The sequence below is a fragment of the Aquarana catesbeiana genome, linkage group LG01 (assembly GCF_042186555.1).
Source record: "Aquarana catesbeiana isolate 2022-GZ linkage group LG01, ASM4218655v1, whole genome shotgun sequence".
NCBI lineage: Eukaryota > Metazoa > Chordata > Amphibia > Anura > Ranidae > Aquarana > Aquarana catesbeiana.
Window position 1 is genome coordinate 119,656,617 of NC_133324.1, and position 17,250 is coordinate 119,673,866.

At 39.9% G+C, this 17,250-nt stretch overlaps 1 long non-coding RNA gene across 1 annotated transcript in view; it reads left to right on the plus strand.

Annotated features, from left to right (window-relative positions):
- LOC141111829 (uncharacterized) overlaps positions 1-14,379 on the plus strand; it is a 131,044-nt gene extending 116,665 nt beyond the window's left edge. The window contains exons 2-3 of the long non-coding RNA XR_012236499.1: positions 13,498-13,660; positions 13,795-14,379. This is a non-coding gene — a long non-coding RNA (uncharacterized lncRNA). The remainder of the gene's footprint in view (positions 1-13,497; positions 13,661-13,794) is intronic.
- Positions 14,380-17,250: the final 2,871 nt, after the last annotated feature.

A 17,250-nucleotide genomic window follows, 5' to 3' on the forward strand; every position in this document is an offset into this window, starting at 1 on the left:
CCCTTAGGTGGTACTTAACCCCATCAAAACTCGCTTTGTTCAATAAAAATTCCCCTAACACATGTTGGAGATGCAATTCATCCATAGGTGACATGATACGCATATTCTGGCAATGCAACCGTCTCCGAAACTACTGAGAAAATATTTTCAAAATCCTAACAGACATTACAACAGGACACATCCCTTTATCTCCTGATTTGGTGATCTTAAACCTAAATATAGATTCTATACCACAGCCCTTCAGACATGTAACGACACACATCCTACTAGCTGCAAGACTAAGCATAACAAGGCTATGGAAAATAGATAAGGTCCACTCAGTGGAACACATACTCAAACTATTAAACATACATTACAGCTACAAAATAACCATGGCATCTAGTGGAGACCGCCTAGCAAAAGAAAAAATACTGTGGCTACCATGGGTTCAATGGATGGGTGCTGAAAAATTTCTGTGATATAATAAAGCTTACACTTAGATTAGTCATGATATAGCACCAAGTCAATATTGAATATCTAAATATCTAAACATTTAAGTATATGAATAATTTGTAAGTTACATATCTTGGTCACACATGTATCACTGGAGTTGACTCTACCAGGGGACAAAAGAGGTCCCATAGGGGGTCCCCTGGAGGAGTAGGTTCTACAGGTACTACTAGTACTACTAGTAACTATTTAATTAACTATAGCAGACATATAAGTTCTGCCTTCCATAAACTTTTGTCAGTTGTTTTATGTTAACACATCTCATCGAATATAAACCTATGTATTGACATGTTCACACTTTTTTGTAACGCGATTTACAGTGTATAAATTGTACGATATCTTTGTAAACAATAAAAATCTATTGAATCACAAAAAATGTTCATGTGATATTGGATTTAGACATGTTGGGACACATGCCTGTTCTTAGCTGCTCAAGAACTTATACACAAGGATTTTATTGAGTAAGGAGAACCAGACCTGGTACTCAGAGCCAAGATTCAGTGTCAGGTATAGGCCAATGTCAGCAGATGAAAAGATCAGTTTATAAAACAAAATCAATATTCAGTAGGTAGGGTCAGGCAAAGGACAGGCAAAGAACCAAATCACAGCTAATAATAAAGAGGCCAAATTCCAGGGCAGGGGTCAGGTTCAGTGGTAGGCAAACAAGGTCAGGACAAGGCTAATTAAAAAAAAAAAAAATAGCGGGATGAAGTTGTTTGACTGAACAGATAATTTTTGTAGATTGTGGGATTTAAATGATAGATTTTTTTTATTTTTTAAGCATTTAAAACAGCTTCAAATGTATATGGTTTCCAGCTAAGCTGGAGCAATTGGAAGTTGTCTTTTGATAAGCATGGTATAGTTTACATAAATAATAAATGCTGCAGCAAAATATATGCTTTGAGTGTGCTCTGTTGATGAGACTTTGTGAAAATTGTACTGTTCCATAAAACACCACAAACAGCTTTTAGGCACCTCTCAAACATTTTATTTTATAACTTGCCCACCGGAAGGTTCCTGGCCAGGCTATTTTTTGCTTTTCGGCACTGCGCTACTTTAACTGACAAGTGCACGGACATGCAACACTGTACACAAATTAAATTTACGCAATTTTTTCACACAAATAGGGCTTTATTTTGGTGCTATTTATTCAACACTGTTTTTTTTTTTTTTTTGCGATATTCTTTAAAAAAAAAAGTATTTTTTTACTTTCCGCAATAAAACATATCCAGTAAAAAAAAATTAAAAAATCTAATTTCTTCATAAATTTAGGCCAAAATGTATTCTGCTAAATATTTTTGGTAACAAAAATCCCAATAAGCGTATATTAATTGGTTTGCGTGAAAGTTATAGCATCTACACACTATGCGATATATAGTGGAATTTTTATTTTTTTTAATTCATTTTATACTAGTAATGGCGGTGATCAGTGTACGGTGAGCAATCTGAAACTAACTGACACTTTTTGAGAACTGACTAACTGACCCTGAGCTAACCAGTGGCATTAATACAGTGAACAGTGCTAATAATATAAATTGACACTGCACTAATGGCCTCTGTCCCGGTGAAGCTCCAGGCGTGTGTGAGCTCGCCCCTGTTCAGTGCCCGGCCGGCTGTCCTGTAGACAAATCCGCTGCGTCCCGCCAAGCACCCAGCTGTCACATCTCCTCACACAGGAATATTTCACAGCGCCGCTCCAGGACTCCTTTGCTCCAGCCTGTCCCTCTGGTGCAGTGCTGTGTGTCTGTCTGAGTGCAGCGGAGGGGTGGGGCATGGTGGAGATGGGAGCATTGAGAGGTGCAGGGTCTGTTAGCTGACCTCCTGGCCAGCGGGGACACTATGGAGCGGCTGGATGGCGGCGCTGGCAGGGACACCTAACCAATACTTCCCGCTCAGTGCTGAGGAGAGCCGGGATGTGATGGTCAAATAAGCGCAGAAGTAAGGAGGAGAATGGATCCTCCCCATTAAGCTGTGTGTGGGGGATGGGGGGGGTGAGTAGTGCAGGAAATAGGAGTCAGGTAGGTCAGTGTATGTGTCAGGTAGGTAGGTCACTGTATGTGTCAGGTAGGTAGGTCAGTGTATGTGTCACGTAGGTGGGTCAGTGTATGTGTCAGGTAGGTGGGTCAGTGTATGTGTCAGGTAGGTCGGTCAGTGTATATGTCAGGCAGGTAGGTCAGTGTATGTGTCAGGTAGGTGGGTCAGTGTATGTGTCGGGTAGGTGGGTCAGTGAATGTGTCAGGTAGGTGGGTCAGTGTATGTGTCAGGTAGGTGGGTCAGTGTATGTGTCACTTTGGTGGGTCAGTGTATGTGTCAGGTAGGTGGGTCAGTGTATGTGTCAGGTAGGTCGGTCAGTGTATATGTCAGGTAGGTAGGTCAGTGTATGTGTCAGGTAGGTGGGTCAGTGTATGTGTCGGGTAGGTGGGTCAGTGAATGTGTCAGGTAGGTGGGTCAGTGTATGTGTCAGGTAGGTGGGTCAGTGTATGTGTCAGGTAGGTCAGTGTAATGGAAAATTAGGTCACATGTTACAAGGGCAGAGTAAAGGAGGTGGGTTCATGGGCAGAGCCAAGGGGGAGGTGGCAAAATGAGGTTTCACCTAGGGTGTCGAAAATTCTTGCACCAGCCCTGTCTGTGTTGTTTACAATCACAGAGCTCTGTCCTGTCATCGACTTTGCCAATCGGCGGTTCTCGGCCATCAATTAATGACTGGGTCCCGCTGATTGGCTTGTGCTGTAACTAATCACAGCACATCTGGTGTGGCGCCCAGCCCCTACCTGGAAGAGCTGGATCACATATCAGATACATGATCCAGTACAGAGAGAACAATTTGCCGCCATACTTCTAAGTGAGGCAGTCGACAAGCAGCTAAAGGATTTGTGTTTTTTTTCTATGAATGCTCTTGAAGCCGCATGAAAAGACCCTCTCCCTACTGTACAGTATATATATATATATATATATATATATATATATATATATATATATATTTGGGACATCTCATATAGCTTCCCATGCCTTTTTTAACAGTAGTTTGTCTATTAAAAAATATCAGAATTTATTACCAATATTTTCCTCCCATAGACTTAAATGGGATTTACCATTAATTTTTAGATTTTGGTGAATTTCAAACAGGGTTCTTCAAACCCAGGGTGAATTGAACAAGGGCAGATTCGGTCATTCCTAGCCCCAGGCAATGATGTGCAGCTGCCACTGGAACATGTAGAGAGGGTTTGGCTGGAGGATGCTGAAGGAGATCAGCAGTACTGAGACACAACAACGTATTTTATAGAAAAAAAATGTATGGCAATTGTTTATGATGCAAAATGCTTTAGCAAGAGTCTAAGAGCCTAGGTCAATCAGTTTTTGTTGGAGTCTGAACTTTTGAACTGCTTCTCTTCCCTTTCAAGTGAATGGGAATGCTAAAGAAACTTGAAGCATGTCAGATGCAGGTCAGAAGGAGGTCAACTGCAGATTAAATGCACCTGCAATTGACTCTAAATGATTTCAGAAGTGTCTCAAACTGATGTCAAAAGTATGCTGCCCATTGACCGGAGCCCAAGATGTCATCCAGCTAGAGTTAAATCTTCTTTAAGGGATGATCTCAAAGTTCAGACATTGAACTCTGGCTGTTCTTGCGTTTGTCTAGATGGCATACTTTTTTCTCATTCAGCCAGAGCCGAATGTCATAGATGGTAGCAGTATTTCTACCACTACCATCTATGACAGAATCTGTCCTGTCAATGACTGTTAAGGAAGTGGTGGGTGCTGGCATCCACTGTATCCTTAGCAACCAGTGACATCAACCTAACCTCATTCATTTACTGGACAGAAATCCAGTAGAGCTACCATCACTTACCAAATTTAGCTATATTTGGGCAGTGACATTATGGTCATGGTGACTCCTATCAAGAATAAGGGTCTGGTATGTATATTTTAGGGAATCCAATGTTGTATCCATATAACATCTAGGATCGGGTCTGGTAAACATGAGGGGAATACCCTGCCATTTGTTTACAAACAGAAGTAATCTGCCTGGAGCTATCATTTTAGTTAAAGTATTACTAAACCCACAACAGTAATATCACTCTGTATATACAGCATGCTTGTTATACTCACTGTAGAACCTAAGGGGTTAATCCTCTGCATTGTGTAAAAAGGCTGTTTAAGCCTGACTTCTTTGATCCTCCCCTCTGTCCACTGTCCCCTGATAATTTCCTGATAACACAGAGTCTATGGAGTCAGGTTGCACATGCTCAGTTTTGTGTGTATTGCTAGAGAGTTTTTTTTTTCTTGGGAGAGTGCATGTGATCAGCACAGGGCCAATCAATACTGTCCAGACAGAGTCAAGGATACTGCTGATGAGAAAAGGTATTTAGGTGTCATTTTATGAAGTAATGAAAATTTTTCTCTGCTCCATTCTCCGGCATTTTCAGAGGAGATCGTTCTCCTCTGGATGCCAGTTTATGAAGCGGTGTAAATCTCTTCTCCTTTGGAGGAGTGAAGCAATCTACAAACGCTTCAAACAGCGGAGAACGCCTCCTGATACTGGAATCTCCTGAGCCTTTACGAGATTACAGTACCAGAAATTCACTGAAACACCAAGATGTCTGTTTATTAAGCAGTGATAAATTATCACTGCTCAGTACACGGACATTCCCGGAGGAGACGCCCACCTAGTAATAAAATATTTGTCCCCTTACACTATATCTATATCTATCTATATATATATATATATATATATATATATATATATATATATACACACACACATACACATTATATATACATATATATATATTATATATATCTATATACACACACAATATATATATATAGGTGTGTAGGTGTTGTAGGTATTGTAGGTGTGTTTGGGCTCGATATCATGTTGGAATACTGCCCTGCGGCCCAGTCTCTGAAGGGAGGGGTCATGCTCTGCTTCAGTATGTCACAGTACATGTTGGCATTCATAGTTTCCTCATTGAACTGTAGCTCACCAGTGTCTGAAGCAATCAATCAGCCCCAGACCATGACACTTCCACCACCATGCTTAACTGTAGGCAAGACACACTTGTCTTTGTACTCCTCAGCTGGTTGCCACCACACAAACTTGACACCATCTGAACCAAATACATTTATCTTGGTCTCATCAGACCACAGGACATGGTTCCAATAATCGCAGGCTTTCTTATGCGTCATCTTTAGAAGAGGCTTCCTTCTGGGACGACAGCCATGCAGACCAATTTGATGAAGTGTGCATCATATGGTCTGAGCACTGATACCCCTTTAACCTCTGCAGCAATGTTGGCAGCACTCATACATCTATTTCCCAAAGACAACCTCTGGATATGACGCTGAGCACGTGCACTCAATTTCTTTGGTCGACCATGGCGAGGCCTGTTCTGAGTGGAACCTATTGTGTTAAACCACTGTATGGTCTTGGCCACTGTGCTGCAGCTCAGTTTCAGGGTCTTGGCAATCTTCTTATAGCCTAGGCCATCTTTATGTAGAGCAAAAATTATTTTTTTCAGATCCCCAGAGAGCTCTTTGCCATGAGGTGCCATGTTTAACCTCCAGTGACCAGTATCAGAGAGTGAGAGCGATAACACCAAATTTAACACACCTACTCCCCATTCACACCTGAGACCTTGTAACATTAATGAGTGACATGACATTGGGGAGGGAAAATGGCTAATTGGCCCCAATTTGGACATTTTCACTTAGGGGTGTACTCACTTTTGTTGCCAGAGGTTTAGACATTAATGGCTGTGTGTTGAGTTATTTTGAGGGGACAGCAAATTTACAAGCTGTACACTCACTACTTTACATTGTAGCAAAGTGTAATTTCTTCGTCACATGAAAATATAAAATTAAATATTTACAAACATGTGAAGGGTGTACTCACTTTTGTGAGATACTTTATATCCAAATTACCAGTGGGGCCGTATTAAACTGAAACACAGGTTGCAATTGGCCCATAGGCCAGGCTTTAGACATGCCTGCATTATGAGAAAAAAAAAAGCATGCAGATCTCCTTGGAAACTAATACTCTAAAAAAATGATAAACAATGCTAAATTGTATCCTGTCCGTAACTTAGAATTAACTTGCAGTTACAAATTTTTTGATTAATGTTGATGCATTTTACTAGGAACTGGGCACCTTTTGGTGTACATTTATCAAACAGAGATAATTTATCTCATTTCAGTTCTCAGTAGTTCTCATAGAAAAATCTTCTCCTCTGGCACCCTGTTTATGAAGCGGAGAACATTTGTTTTCAGACGGAGAAGAGAGAAGTGTTTTCTCTGAGAACACCTGAGATCTGAGTAGAAGGGCGAGGGGCTGCCTGTGATCTCCTGAGACCTGTGTGATTACGGAGCAGCTGTGTTTTAGGCTCAGTTCACACCTAAACCAGCTGCGGATCGCACAGCAACGCTGTCTGTCCCTATTCTCCGTTTCAGGGATGAATCAGGGCAGAATCTTTGCCTGAATTTGGTTCTGAAACGGAGGCAAAGACGCACAGCGTTTCTGTGCAGTGCACTCCACAGTCGTCATATTCTCTTGCTATGCCAATTGGATGCGGGGAAACCCACATCCAATTCGCATAGGTGTGAACCCAGCCTTAAAAGTGAGACCAAAGTTAAAAAGACTGTGTGATTACATGAAAATAATAAGCACTGGCGCTTTTTTAACTCTGTTTTTTTACACACATTTTGGCATATTTTTTAAATATATATTTTGGCCCTTTTTTATTGCTTATTTACACGCATCTTGCCATTTTTTAACATGCCATTTTTTTTAACACGCATCTGGGCGTGGGTTTTCTTTTTTTGCGCATTTTAAACACACATTTTGGGCCGTTTGGTGCACATTTTAGCAAAGGTTATTTTAACACGCATTTTGGTAAGGTTTGTAACGCACATTTTGGCGCTTCTGTTAGCATGTAGTTTGACACTTTTTTAATGTGCATTTTGATTTGCTTTTTATGCGTTTTTTTGACAAACAGCACATTTGCTAGCCACTTTTGAGGTGCCATTAACAATGAATTAACAATTAATGTTAATTAACAGTTAATGGCACCGCAAGCATATCATGCATTTTGCATTTTGTTTCCGGAATGCACACAAAAACACAGTAAATATAAGCCAAAATACATGTTATAAAAGCACTAAAATGCACATAAAAATATGCTAAAATGCATTTTAAAAAACAAGCCAATAAGCAGCAAAAAGTGCATCAAAAACTGTACCAAAATGCGCACAAAAAAGCCCCAAAAAGCCAAATTAATTTTTTTTGGCATAGAGCATTGTGCATTTTTTCAATGCGCACTTTGGTACACTGGTAGTGTATTTGTCAAATTACAAAATGTGTGGCAAAATGCATGTCTGCTAACTGCATTTGGGGTGCCATTAACAATGAATGGCACCCAAAAGCGCATTGCGTATTTTGACACAATTGCATTGCTCAGATGTGAATGGGTCCTAAAAGAAAATACATTATAACTATACTGTGTGTGTGTGTGTGTGTGTGTGTGTGTGTGTGTGTATAGTATATATATAAAACACATGTATACACACATAAACATATGTAGTTATTATTTATATCAATCTTTAAGCTTATTATTGCTGATATTAGGAAGAAAGAAGCCCCCTTCCTCACATCACAGTAGCTTCTCACCCAGATTCTCCATCTTTTAGCTGGAGAATCTGGAACAGAGATATTTTATAGAGATGGCCAGTGAGATCTTCAGATCTCACCTGCATAAACTGGTCATCTGTGTAAAAGTGAATGACAGAAGGGTGGGTCCTTTGATGAGAAGTGAAGAACATGTTCCATTCCACTCCTCATCTCAGCTTCATAAACTGACACACCTGAGATATCAGCCGTGATCCTCAGGATCTCGGCTCTTCTCTGATAAACGTACACCCCGTTTGTAAGCCTAACTCCAGGCTCTGATCCCCATCTCCAAGCCACCCTTCTTGTATTTTAAGTTTTACCTTTTTTTTTAATTTATACTTACCTATTGAAAATGTCTTCAGGCCAGGCACGTGACATACAGAGTCCTCTTCACCACTTTGGTGGCTCAAGAATGCAGAAAGAGGCTCTGTTTTCTGCATCATTAGAATGTAATGGGTCCATGATGTCCTGCATTCACAACATGTCCTCAGTCTTCTAGGTTCTAGTCTTCTATAGATGCTGGGCATCACTCAACTGAGCACATCTAGTGTTGATAGCGAATTACTGTAAGGGACAGTGCCAGGCAATGTATGAGTATGGCAACCAGAGCTAATTTTTTGTTTTGTTTTCAAACTTACTGAAAGACCATTTACAGGGCAAAAAAAAAAAAAAAAAGATCTGGGCTTTCATTCTCTATATTTCTTTGAATCCAATGTTAAAATTTGCCTTTGCAGCCTGTCCTAAGGATGTATTTATTTATTACAGGTATATATGTATAGTGGTGACAATTTATTCAGCACTTCACAAATAAATTGTACATTCACATCACATCAAAGCACTTACAGGGTCCCTAAATAACATTCATACACCACGGTCAATTTAGACAGGAGACAATTAGGCTTTAAGCTTGTCTAGAGGGTGGGAGGAAACTGGAATTCCCGGGGGAAACCCATGCAAAACTCAGGCAGAGCATGCAAACCGATCACCTTGCTAGGAAGTATAGTATTGACCACTAAGTCACTGTATAAAAAAACTCCAGTGTCTTGCACTATGGCACCATGACAACCAAGATGAAGCTGCCAAGTACTAGTACAACAAAAGGTAAGCTAATGCACACCCAAATCACAACATCAGTGCATAAAGAGTTAACTGCATGAACACAGGTGCTGGAACCATATATTGGGTTTCCTCAAGAGAGACCCTGGAATAATAACTAGTGTTGGACTGCCCTATAGCAGATTTACTGTTACAGGGACACTCTTCTCTGCAGGATCATATATATATATATATATATATATATATAGATAGATAGATATCTATATATCTATCTATCTATATAGATAGATAGATAGATATATAGATATATATCTATAGCTATAGAAATCTATCTATATCTATAGATATATATACATGATTCTGCACTTCTGCCTGCAGGGGGTATACATGTGCTGCCTACAAGATGCTTCTGCTCTGATTAATCACAGCGGAAGCCGATCTGCGCGTACCGGGCACTGGATGTCCTCCGGCACCCACTGATCTTCCGTAAAACACACAGAACGGAGTTCTGCCTATGTAAACAAGACAGATCTCCCTTCTGACAGGGGGGAAGGGATGGATTTGGGTCCCTGCAAAGCAAGGGATAAAATCCATCTCTTCCCCTACTAAAACCAGCACGCAAATGTCACAAAAACACTGGCTAGGCACACAGTTAACCCTTTGATCGCCCTAGCTGTTTAACCCCTGCCCAGCCAGTGTCATTAGTACAGTGGCAGTGCATATGTTTAGCACTGGTCACTGGTTCCCACAAAGTGTCAAAAGTGTCAGTTAGTGTCCAATTGTTTGCCACATAATCGCAGTCCTGTTATAAGTCCCTCATCGCGACCATTACTAATATAAAATAAATAAATAAAAATTTAAATTCCATAAATTATACAATAGTTCGCATAAACCAATCAATATACGCTTTTTGTTTTTTTGTTCACCAAAAACATGTAGCAGAATACATATTGCCCTAAATTTATGAAGAAATTTGATTTTTAAAATGTTTTTATTGGATATGTTTTATTTTTCTTTTTTTTTTTTTTTTTTTTTTTGTAAAATTCTGTTTATTAAGAATTTCAACACAGATTCAAAAAACACACAGTATATTACAGCCTTAACATAGGCTACATATTACACACAAACATAACAGTCCTCAACTCTAAACTTACTTTATAACCCTGAGACTAAACATGTAAAAATATTCGCAAGTGCGACTGTATATAACATTAGTTCATACGACTTCACCAAAGGACATTTATAGGCTCCACACAGCATAGAACTAACTTGTGTCATCAAATAAATCAACAGATCTGTAGAAATGATATATAGGCCCTCGCTCATCCCGAGGGAATTGATAAGCAATCTCCCACCATCCCCAGACATATTCAATACATGTTATGCATTGTATTACATATCCACTATAAATTACAATTTTAATCAGACACCATGGATGTGCTATTCAGCCAACCACCCCACATCTTCTCAAACTTGTTCGGTATGCCTCTACTAGCATATGTAGCCTTGTAAAGGGTATGGCCTTGTTTATAATTGCCTTCCATGCCAGGACAGGCATAGGGAAAGACTTTTTCCAGGAAAGCACTATCATCTTCCTAGCATAATAAAATAATAATGTCAAAAGAGTACGTGTCACTCTCTTAGGCCTCATGTACACTGCTGCTGGTAAACGGACGTTTAGGTGCAGTTTGGCATTTTTTTCAGCTGCCGCTGAACTCTTCTCTATGTTATCTTATCAGTACATGTACACATGGTCCTTAAGGCTGCTTTCACACTGATGCGCTTTTCAGTCGTTTTAGCGCTAAAAATAGTGTTTGTAAAGCGCCTGAAAACTGCCTCTCATTCATCTCAATGGATGCTTTCACAGTGGGGCGTTGCGCTGGCAGAGCGTTGAGAAAAGTCCTGCAAGCAGCATCTTTGGAGCTTGTTTGTAGCGCTAAAAAAGCGCTTCAAAAATGCCCAAGTCCATTGAAATTAATGGGAAGCGCTTTAAAAGCACCTTAAAAGCACCTGAAAACCGTCCTGAAGCTGTGGGAAGGTCACATGACCTTTGTGCAGCATAGGATGCTGGGATACAGGAAATCCTGTTGAGAGGTATTGAGGAGAGACAAGAGAGAATGGATGCTGCAGATAACCGGATGCAAGACAATGGAGAAAATGTGGCAAGACCATCCAGATTCATTTCAGGCAGGACCACCCTGAACTTTGGGACACCAAAAATCCCTGGTATGCCAATAGCAGTAAAATGTCTTTGGGATGGTATGCCGTTGCTGAACATCATATTGAGGACTGGAATGACCTTAAAAGAGAACAAAAAGCTGCCAAAAGCGAGTACCAACCCCATAATCCTTGTCAGATAAGGGGGGGTGTGATTCTCACTGCCACTCCCGCTAATCCCAAACCCCATAACTAACCCTAATCCCAGTCAGAATAGTCCCAAAACACAAAAGTTTAACCCTAATTCCAGTCAGAATAGTGTCAAAACCCAAAAATGTGATCCCAATTCCAGTCAGAATAGTGCCAAAACACAAAAATTTAACCCTAATCCCACTTCTAATAGTCCCAAATCTCTAACCCTAACCATAATCCGAACCTCACTAGTCCCAAATCCCTAACCCTAATCCCACCCCTACTAGTCCCAAATCCCTAACCCTAATCCACTTCTACTAGTCCCTAATCCCTAACCCTAATCCCACCCCCACTAGTCCCAAATGCCTAACCCTAATCCCACTTCTACTAGTCCCTAATCCCTAACCCTAACCCTAATCCCACCCTTATTAGTCCAAAACCCATAACCCTAACCCTAATCCCACTTCTACTAGTCCCCAATCCCTAACCCTAAACCCACCCCCACTAGTCCCAAATCCCTAACTCTAATCCCACTTCTAGTAGTCCCTAATCCCTAACCATAATCCTGCCCCCACTAGTCCCAAATCCCTAACCTTAATCCCACCCCCACTAGTCCCAAATCCCTAACCCTAACCTAATGCCACTTCTACTAGTCCCAAATCCCTAACCCTAACCCCACTTCTACTAGTCCCAAATCCCTAACCATAATCCCACCCTACTAGTCCCAAATCCCTAACCCCACTTTTACTAGTCCCTAATCCCTAACCCTAACCCTAATCCCGCCCTACTAGTCCCAAATCCCTAACCCTAAACTCACTTCTACTAGTCCCTAATCCCTAACCCTAACCCCACTTCTACTAGTCCCAAATCCCTAACCCTAATATTTTTCTATTGTCTTTAATCAATACAGCAATAAAGAAATTCAGAATTGATAACAATATGCAATTATTTTTGGAAACAATATACTTGCAAACAAGAGAAAATATTCAATGAAACATAGTAATGATCATTTTTATTTGATATAAAGTTTGAAATCATATTTCCTTGCTAACTTACTGCTCCAGCAAGGCTCATAAAATAATCCGCCAATTCATCCCTAATTCTGAAACCCACTGTTGGACCACGAATATGAGGGAAATCAGCAGGTTCCAAATTGTGAGCCAATGTGTCCTCAAAATTGACGCCATCTCTATCCCTTACCACATTGTGCAACACACATGCTGCCTTTATTAATTTGCATGCATTTTCGACCTTGAGATTGATAGGTTTATGGAATATTTGCCATTTGTTGGCAAGGATGCCAAAGGAACATTCAACCAGCCTACGTGCCCGACAGAGACGATAATTGAAAATTCTCTTCCGGGTGTCAAGATTCCTCCGTGAGTAGGGCTTCATTAATGTTCGCTGATAGCGAAAGCCTCATCAGCCACGAAAACAAATGGCATATCTGGACTTTCTGTACCGGGTAATGGTTTTCAGGCAAATCGAGTTGATTAGATTGAAGACGCTTCCCAAATCTCAAATTCAGGAAAACAGAAGAGTCTGCAGAACTCCCAAATGCTCCTACATCAATAAATATGAATTTATAGTCTGCATCAACCACAGCCATTAGCACAACAGAAAAAATATGTTTTGTAATTATAATATCGGCTACCACTGTGACAGGGTTTTATTAGCCGAATGTGTTTTCCATCAATTGCTCCCCCGGCAGTTTGGAAAGTTTGTTTTGATCCAGAACTGCTTAGCAACATCATTCCATTTTTCTTTTTTTGGAATAGGCATGAATGTATTTTTCAAAGTCCATATAGCATCACATGTTAGCTTCACAATTTCTCCAATTTTTGATATTCCTGTTCCAAATTCATAGTGTAATGATGTATAGGTATTTCCTGTGGCAAGATATCTGTAATAAAACCAAAAAATCTTAATTTTTTCAGTACGACTAATAAAGAAAACGTGGAAGACTATGAGGGATAACTATAGAAGAGAACACAATCTACAAACTAAGATACAGAGTGGTTTTGGTTGGAAGAGAAAAGGGAGAGTGTATTGTCACTATGAGGAGCTCATGTTCCTGAAGCCCATCATAGAGATGAGACCGTAAGTATAACAACATTTAGGTAAATTTGATTATTTAGATAGAATTGTCTAATATTACATTTTTATTTTTAGGAGTGCACGGTATAACAACATTTTTACCAGGTTTTACAAATTGACTATTTTTCTATTTTCAGTACAGAAAGTAATATGAAGTGAAATATGAGAGTGAAGAGGACCCTAAGGATGCAGAGGAGATCGACGAATTAGATACAGCAGACAATTCACAAATAAATAAAACTGAAGCTGAAACTCCAGAAGCAACATTGCCCACCAACAGAGAAAAACTAAGGAAACTAACAAAACAACAACTCTCAGAGGACTTCCTAGATGTTGTTAAACAATTGTTTAACAAACAGCAAAAAGATGGATCGGAATTGGAGCCCTTTGCCAGAAGCCTGGTTCCTCAATTGGCCAAAGTATCCTCCGATTATCAATGTGAGATGCACTCTGAAGTAATGCGTCTCATTCAGTACTACCAGCAGCAATCTGCACAAAATAGAGATGCACCGTATGAGGGCAACATTACTAATCAGTGTCCAGGTACCTCACGCTCACACACATACCCATCTCCTGCAGCTTCCAGATTTCAAATAATGTCCCAAAGGTTTACCCAACCTCGTTTTTATGGAGGAGCTTACGAAATGCAGCAATTTTTGTCCAACCTCCCCCTCCCACCCCTCTAGAGGAGAGACACCATCCTCCTCCCACCTATCATAATCTGTGACAGTTTTTGTTTGATATCTTTTCTGTAAAGTTTTACATTGGTTAATAGAATGTTTTTCTAAAAATGAACATGTTGATGGTATATCATAAAACATTGTTTTGCACATGTTGTGCATTCTTGTTAATATATATATATATATATATATATATATATATATATATATATATATATATATATATATAAAACAATAAATATATAATTTTTGACAAATTTTTTGATGGCCATTTTATTACGTTTAAATGTGCACTTATTAATTATTCATATATACTTACCTTAGCATTATAAGTAAACGTTCACATGGTGATATTGCCACCCTGCAATTGGTATCCTGTCTTAACAAGTCAGGGGTTAAGATGTCAAGCAGAAAATTAAATATGGTAAAGGAAATAGGAAAATTGTTTTTAAAACTTTAGAAAATCCCTTGCTAACCATAATCCAAACAAAACACTGTGTTAACATGAACCTTATCCTACAGATAATCCTATACGAACTGAACAAAGCCCAACCTTACGCTTACTCTATGACAATCCTAACTCAAATCGGATTAGGGTTAGGGTTAGGTATTTGGAACTAGTGGGGGTGGAATTAAGGTTAGGGTTAGGGATTTGGGACTACTGGGGGCGGGATTAAGGTTAGGGTTAGGGATTTGGGACTAGTAGAAATGGCACTAGGGTTAGAGTTAGTGATTTGGAAATAGTCTCAATGGGATGGGATATTATCACTTACGTTGCCATGCTCATCCGTGTGTAATTTCTTAACTTTACTGTGTGCTCTCTCAAGTCCTGATAGAGCAACACAAATTGTCCTCTTGAGGAGTGCATTTGTAGGATGGGATGGATCCAATAGCGACGTTCCTGCCTCTGTTTCAGGATATGTTCCCAAAAAATTAGCACAAAAAGTAACAGCAGCTCAGTAAAATCCATTTTCTCTTTGTTCAGTTTCTTCACCGACAAAATACTAGAAAGTGTACAGGATGTGATGTAATGGGGTGGGATTGTAGGCTAATGCTAACACTTCAAAAAACGCGTATCAAAAACACTAGCGCATCAGCACTAATTTTAGAGCTAACACGGCAAAATGCGGCAATAGCGCTAGGCATTTTATGGGCGTTTTTAAACGCCTCAGTGTGAAAGCAGCCTAATAGTTGTTTCTAGGCAGTTGAGTTCAGAAGCATTTTTTGTAAAGCAAAAAAATGCGTTTAGAACGGATTTTCAAAGGCATTTGAAATGCCAAATGCCTGTAACAGCTTGTAAACGCGATAACTCGCTATTAGCCGCATTTCCTTTACATGCGTTTTTAATGGAGATACATTTTTGACTATTTGAAAAAAAAAAATAATAACGAAGGCTAAATGTGGCTAAACGCATCTACTATCTGTCAAGTTAAATCATTCAGGGGAGGTTGTAAAATGTCCCGTGTACATTAAGCCTTAGGAGCCATGGCATCCACAAGCCCCAGAAGACACACTTAAACCGCTGGCTGTACGCTAATTGTAGTAACCTCCTCCACACACAGAACAAAGCAGCTACATACAAATGTGACAAAAATTCATGCATAGAAGTGAATAGAAATGTAGCGTTAGTGAAAAAACAGTGCTAGAAAACTGTGCAAATAAATAAAAAACATATAAAGAACATATGAATGGGAAATACAATCAAAAAGTGAATACGTCCCAATAAACAATAAAATAAGTGATGAATCACAAATGGGTCACTCCCAAAGGGTGGTGGGTAAACCACAAGTGAAAAATTGTTCATGTAGGGGCCAAAGGCACAGCTGACTGAAATTTTCTTGATACAAGAAGTCAGGAACACCAGGTGTAATCTCAACAGCAAATATCACAGAAGAAAATGAATGGGTACTCTTACCAGAATTGGTGGACCTGGATGTCAGCGACACCAGATCAAACAGACATTGATAACGGAAATCTCGATGTAGCAGGAACGGTTCGAAGTATTCTGAACTATTCAGCAAATGGACTGGAACAGACACCGATGTCCTCGGGGATAAGCAATTCTCCCAATACGATTACGATAAAAGAGCCGACCATTGGGCCAATGATGGCCGGATGGATGGACCAGGCGGGCTCATAGTGGAAAGGATATGTAAAAAAGAAGAAGGCTCCCAATGGTGCAGATCAAAAATGAATTGAGTATATATTTTCATAAAAACAGCATACAATAAAATTGTGATCACAGATAAAAAAAGGCAATGTGGAGAGCAGAAAGGCCAAGCCCTACGTGTTTCATCATACTAGGACTTCTACTGGGGGATTCAGGGAATAAGGAATATTTTAGCCAATCTTGCCAGAGTATAATAAGTGAGATGTAAAAATTTATACTGAAGAAGGTGATCCCTAATCGATACTAGTCTGGTAAAGTTAGTTTCCCACACATCATCCCAGTCATCCCCGGCAAGCTGAGGGAACACTGCCTTCCAGGCCGTTCTACATCATGCAAGAAGCCCACCAACATCTGTAAATAAATGTTTATAAATAGCAGACACAGAGCCTTAGGTAGAGAGTCATCCTTAAGCAGAGATTGCAAGTCACTCATTTGGATACTAAGAATAGAAGTACCGAATTGAGTGTGGTACGCATGCCTAAGGTTGAGATAGCGAAACAAATGTGTGTTGAGGAGATTGAATTTAGCTTTCAAAGTATCAAACTGAAGGAGCTTTCCATTACCCACAATATCGCCAATCTTCTTAAAGAGGAAGTAAACCGTGATGGGTTTTACTTCCTCTTTTTCTCGCTGCTGCAGCCTGCAAATGAGAAGCATAATGGGCTAGTATGCATTGTATACTAGCCCATTATGTGCCACTTACCTGCAAATGAATCCAGTGATGTCCCCTGTGTGGGCAGCAT